Raw genomic sequence first — 5,787 nt, 5'->3', positions numbered from 1 at the left:
TCAGTGATGCCATCCAACCTCATCCTCTGTCGTCCCTTTCTGCTCTCACCTTAAATCTTTCCCACCATCAGGGGCTTTTCCAATGAGTCAGCTCTTTGCATCAGGTGGACAAAGTATTGGAGTTCTAGCTTCACCATCAGTTCTTCCAATGAATACTCAGGACGTCCTTTAGGATTCCTCAGGATTTCCTTTAAGAGGGACTGGTTAGATCTCCTTGCAGTCCAAGGGACTCTCAAGAGTCTTCTCCAACACCACAGTTCAAAAGCATCAGTTCTTCAGCGCTCAGATTTCGTTATGGTCCAACTCTCACATCCAAACACGATTACTGGAAAAACCGTAACTTTGCCTACACGGGCCTTTGTCAGCAAAGTGATGTCTCTGCTTTTAATATACTGTCTAGGTTTGTCATAGCTTTTCTTACAAGGAGCAAGCGTCTTTTAATTTCAAGGCTGCAGTCACCATCTGCAGCGATTCTAGAGCCCAAGGAAATAAATCCAGGGGTGGGCACCAATTACTCTTCCAGGCTTAGTCGTTGCTCTTGCTGTCAAGGGAGACAGATGTGCCAAAAATAAATGAGACGGTGCGTTCTAGACAATTGCTTGGTTGAAATTGTTATAATTTCTCCATTATTTTAAACAAAACTCTCCCTTTTGTCAACCTAGGTGGCCCCAGCTGAGGGACAGACAAAGCCCCCATCCAGCAGCCCAGAGAAAATCAGATGTTGGGCATCTGCTGGAATCACAGAGGAGGTTAGAAGACAGGAGACGACCCTGCACAGAATCGGCCCCGGTGTGTGACGTGCGAGGGGGTCTGTGCACACATGTCCTGGTCCTGTGAGAACAGCAGATGGATAAATACATACGTGAACTGTTCAGAGACCAGCGGCTTACCTCTGCCCCCCCGGAAGAAAAAGACAAAAATATGCAGACGGAAGACCCCGCAGAGCCATCCAGAAGGTAGAGCGTTCTCACGGGAAACAAAGTAAGGCTCAAAGGACAAGACAAATGCAGGAACTGTCACCCTAAGAGGGAGGGGTCCCAGCTTGCCAAATGACGGAACTCAGAGGAGAGGGCGAGACTTCCCTCAAGAAGCTGATACAGAAGCTGAAAGAAGGCCTGTGGTCCTGCACGCATCGCCTGTGCCAGAAGCCTGTGCTGCCTGGGGACGCTGGGACCCGAGGTGGGAGGCGGGGATGGGGAATGGGGGCGCACAGGGTGGGCCTGGGGTTCCGAGGGGAGGTCCTCCCAGGAGGCAGACGCTGGGCCTCCGGCGCACTCCCGCCCCAGCCCTGCAGCCGTCCAGGTGAGCGGGGCCCCTTCACAGGCAGGCACACGCCCCCGGCCCGTCTCCCCTGGGGACTTCAGTGTGTATTAAATACTCCCGGGTCTGCCTCCAGCCACGAGACCTCCTCTGAGTCCTGTGACCTGTGACCCCCTCCTCCAGACGTCCTGGGATATCCGCACAGCCTCGGGCCCGAGCTTCCTTCTCCCTCTCTGACCAGCTTCCGATGTGTTCTTTTCAGGAAGAACCGCCCACTCTTAGCTGCTCGAGGAGAAACTTGAATTCTTTCCCTTCACCACCCCCAGGTGTCAGTCGCTGAGTCGTATCCGACACGTTGAGACCCCATGGACTGCAGCCTGCAAGGCTCCTCTGTCCGTGGAGCTCTCCCAGCAAGCACACTAGAGTGGGCTGCCATTTCGTCACCCCCAAGGCACCGCCAGGTCCTCGGGTGTCTTCATCCTCAGCTTCCGCTTCCTCCTGCCCAGACCCCCGCCACGCACCATGCCCTCCTCCAGCCTCCGGGGAGCCTTTTCCAAAGCAACCAGGGAAGCACACCCCAAGGGGACCTCGGTCCACCAGTCAGGCCCCTGCTCTTCAGCAGGGCACACAGTTCCACAGAGGCCCCTGGACCAAAACCTGGAGGGAACAGCATCATGCAGGACCACTGGTCACACACAAAGTTGGAAAAGTGAAAACACCAACTGGAGAAGCACGCGGGCCCCAGTGCTCACTGCAGCACTATTGATAATAGCCAAGACGCGGAAGCCACCCAAGCGCCCACCAACAGACAGCTGGATAAAGAAGATGTGTACATGTATGCAGTGGAATACTCCTCAGCCATAAAAAGAAGGAATGACGCCAATAGCAGCCTGTAGATGGACCTAGAGAAAAGTATGTTTAGAAAAATAATCAAGAGAAAGACAAACACTGTCTGATGCCACTTATAGGTGGGATCTAAAAAATAATAGAAACAAAAGCTCATGTTTCTGCAAAACAGAAACAGGCGAACAGACACAGAAAACAAACTATTGAGTATCAGAGGGCAGAAGAAATGGGTGGGGGACAATTCAGGGATGTGGGCTATGAGATACAAGCCACTACTTATAAAATAGACAAGCAACAGGGTAGATGAACAGAAAGGCCTCATGGTGCAGCACAGGAACTTGTAACCATGATCTTATAATAACTTCTAACGGGGAAGGAAACGGCAGCCCACTCCAGTATTCTTGCCTGGAGAAGCCCATGGACAGGGGAGCCTGGCGGGCCACGGTCCATAGGGTCGCACAGAGTCAGACACGACTGACACGACTAATCACGCTCATGCACAATGGAGTTTGCTCTGTAGAAATACCGAATCGCTATGCTGCACACCTGAAACTAAGAAAAACCTCAATAAAAAAGGGGAAAAGTTCCTAGCTAGTGAATCAAATACAGTCATTTGTAAAAAAGGTAATGTATTATGACCAAGTGGGATACACCCCAGGAAGGCAAAATTGGCTCCATGCTGAAAATTAATGTATTTAACCGTATTTATCTAAAGGAGTCGTACAATCATATCAACAGATACAGGAAAAAATGTGACAAAATTTGAACCCCATTCATGACAAAAATGCTCAGCCAAGTAGGGAGAGAAATGCAGGGGTGGGGGAAGCACATACATACACATTTCTTCTTTCTAAAGAAGAAAGATGCCTTCACTTACAGATGAGAAAATGAGAAGCCATCTACCTGGAAGACCCCTGTCTTCCAGATGTCCCTGGACACAAGGAACGAAGCACAGGAGTGCAGAGCGGCTGCCCCTCCAGCCTCGTCTTCTGCCGCCAAGGACCCCGGGCCCTGAGCTGCGTGACACCCACGTCCCTTCTCACCTGGAGGCCTTTCGCCTGCCGGTCCTCCTGCCGAGGACCCCTCACCAGCCCCCGCCCCCCGGGGCTTTCTCTTCAACATTCAAGGCTCAGCTAAGAAGCACCTCCCCAGGGAGCCCACCGGGGTCGCCCTAGTCAACACTGATTCCGCAGGCTCCCACCCTACCTCTCTCTTTTCTAATTCTCTGCTTTTCTTTTTAAATGTCTATCACCCTGAAGGGGATTTAAGCTTACAGTTATGTAATCAACAAGCCCAGGGGATGTAAAATACGGCCAATGATATCATTAATAACTTTGTGGGGGACAGATGGTCAGTAGACTTACAGAGGGATCATTTCATAACACATTCGATGTCAATTCACCATGCAGCAACCTGAGATTAACATTACGCTGCACATCACTATACGTCATGGAAATAAAAACGTTTTTTCACCCCGATTATCACCATCTGAAATTATTCAAATGACCGGTTTACACATGGATATTCCCGTAAAGAGTGTGAGCCCAGGGTGGGTGGGGGCAGGGGCAGGGGCAGGGATTGACCCACTTTTGGTTCCTGTCTCGTCTCCAGGATATATAACCATCCTCAGCACAGTGGCTTTCTGTAAGTAGTTGTTGAATGAATAATAAATGTCTGCAGATGTTATGACCTTCAAAGTCACTAAAATTTTAAAACTTGGCTTTGCCAAAAACATTTTTAGGAAAAATGAAAAGTAAAAAACTTCAGATTAGGAGAAAATATTTATAAAATGTATACCATATTTTTGAAAGCTCTTGCTCCCTGGAAAAGAGAGAACTCTTAGTGCTCACTTCGGCAGCACATATACTAAAATTGGAAAGATACAGAGAAGATTAGCATGGCCCCTGCGCAAGGATGACATGCAAATTCGTGAAGCATTCCATAAAAAAAAAAAAGAAATAACTCTTAGAACCCAATATTAAGAGAATCCAATAAAAAACAAAGTCAGAAAATACAAGAAATATTAAACAAAAGAGTTAAAATTGTTAATAAGCTTAAAAAAAAAAAAAAGCCCAACCTCACTAGTCTTCAGAGAAATGAAAACTAAAATCACTTTTTGAAGGTCAAAAACTAAAAAGTCTATCAACACCAAATGTTGGTGACAACATGGATTGATAGAACTTTGACCCCCTGCTGGTGGGAATGCATCAGGGGCAGGCCCTCTGGAAACCAGACTGGCAGATTCTTAGGAAGTTGCACAGGCACACTCACCACGTTGAGTCAGAAGCCCCAGGCCTGAGACGTGACGAAGGGAAATCAAGTGTGACCACACGGGGCCTGGACACGGAGCCTGGACACCAGCAGCAGCTTTGCTCTCAGTGCCCACAGACGGGAAGAATCCACACGTCCCTCTTCTGGCGAATGAGAAGACAGTGTGACGCGCCCACACCCGCACAACGGTCTGTAGCTTGGCCACCCACGGGGTAAACCAGCAGCAACACTGCCTCGTGGTGAAGCCACACGCGGGGGTGTAAAGGAATCCAGGCACACGAGGACGGCGGGCTGCACGCACGATTCTAGAAGGAGCAAGTGGAGTGACAGAAGCAGGTCAGGGGTGCCCAGGGCGGGGGAGTGACTGGCTGGAGAAGGGGACACGGTGACCTGGGGGCTGGAGGGAACGCTGCCATCTTCCCAGTGGTGGTGGTCACAGGGTCACGAACATGTGTCAAAATCCACCACACTGTGCCCCCAGGGTGGATGAATGTCATCGTACAAACACCAGACCTTGGCAGACAGGACTGACTGAAGTCCCCCTTGCAGTCATCTGGAGAAGGAATTAGAGAGATGCTACCAGGATGGAGACCCAGGAGACTGCTGTGTGATTCCAGGAGAGCCATGCCGGAGGCAACCAGTGGGTGGAATACATGGTGGTGACCTGAGCCTCAGAGTCTTTTGTCCCTTTAAGAAATGATGCTTGGGACTTTCCTGGTGGTTCAACGGGGCCGGGGTTTGATCCCAGGTCAGGGAACTGGAGTTCGCGTGCCACAGCTAAAAGATCCTGCACGTGCCAATGAAGATCCTCAACAAAGAACTAGTGTGGCCAAATAAAGTACAGACAAAAAAGGAAAGAAATGATGCTCCAGGTGAAAAGGCACCGAATAACCAGAGTATCTGAAAATAACAAAGGTCCTGCGTTGAAATATATACTGCATGTTGAATCGAAATTCCCCCAAATACCCCCAATGTCACTTTTTTGCCTCCCCTGAGAGAAGTGAAGCCAGTTTCTTGGTGCACATCCCACTGGCAGGTCTCTGCCAGTGCGGAGCCGGGCAGGACCCCAGGCCAGCCTGGCCACCGCTTCCCTGTCCTTGCCAGGGGGAGCTGCCCCCGGAGCCCAGCTGCAGGTGGGCTGAGGAAGCAGCCTATCGACCTTGAGAGAAAGGCCAGCCCCCTCCCCAGCCCCGGTCTGTGCAGTCAGCTGTCCCCCAAATCCTGGCTACACCTTCCCCAGGACATTTCAGGCGAAAGTGAGGCCCAGTGTTGTCCAGATTGTTCAAAATTACTTTCCCCCACATGAGGTAACCCTTCAAGGGTAGAATGCACAGTCTTGTTTGCAAGCTTTCTGGCTGTGAGTTCCAAGAGACGAGTTAATCCGACTCTTCAACTAACCTTCTGAAGAAT

At 50.3% G+C, this 5,787-nt stretch overlaps 1 non-coding gene across 1 annotated transcript; it reads left to right on the top strand.

Moving 5' to 3' along the window:
• Positions 1 to 3,948: 3,948 nt before the first annotated feature.
• Positions 3,949 to 4,055, top strand: LOC133233838 (U6 spliceosomal RNA). The gene has a single exon (XR_009731886.1). It is a non-coding gene; the product is annotated as a U6 spliceosomal RNA (small nuclear RNA).
• Positions 4,056 to 5,787: the final 1,732 nt, after the last annotated feature.

The sequence above is a fragment of the Bos javanicus genome, chromosome 20 (genome assembly GCF_032452875.1).
Source record: "Bos javanicus breed banteng chromosome 20, ARS-OSU_banteng_1.0, whole genome shotgun sequence".
Lineage (NCBI taxonomy): Eukaryota > Metazoa > Chordata > Mammalia > Artiodactyla > Bovidae > Bos > Bos javanicus.
The sequence above is the reverse complement of the archived record's forward strand: the minus strand, read 5'-3'. Positions and strand labels throughout refer to the sequence as shown.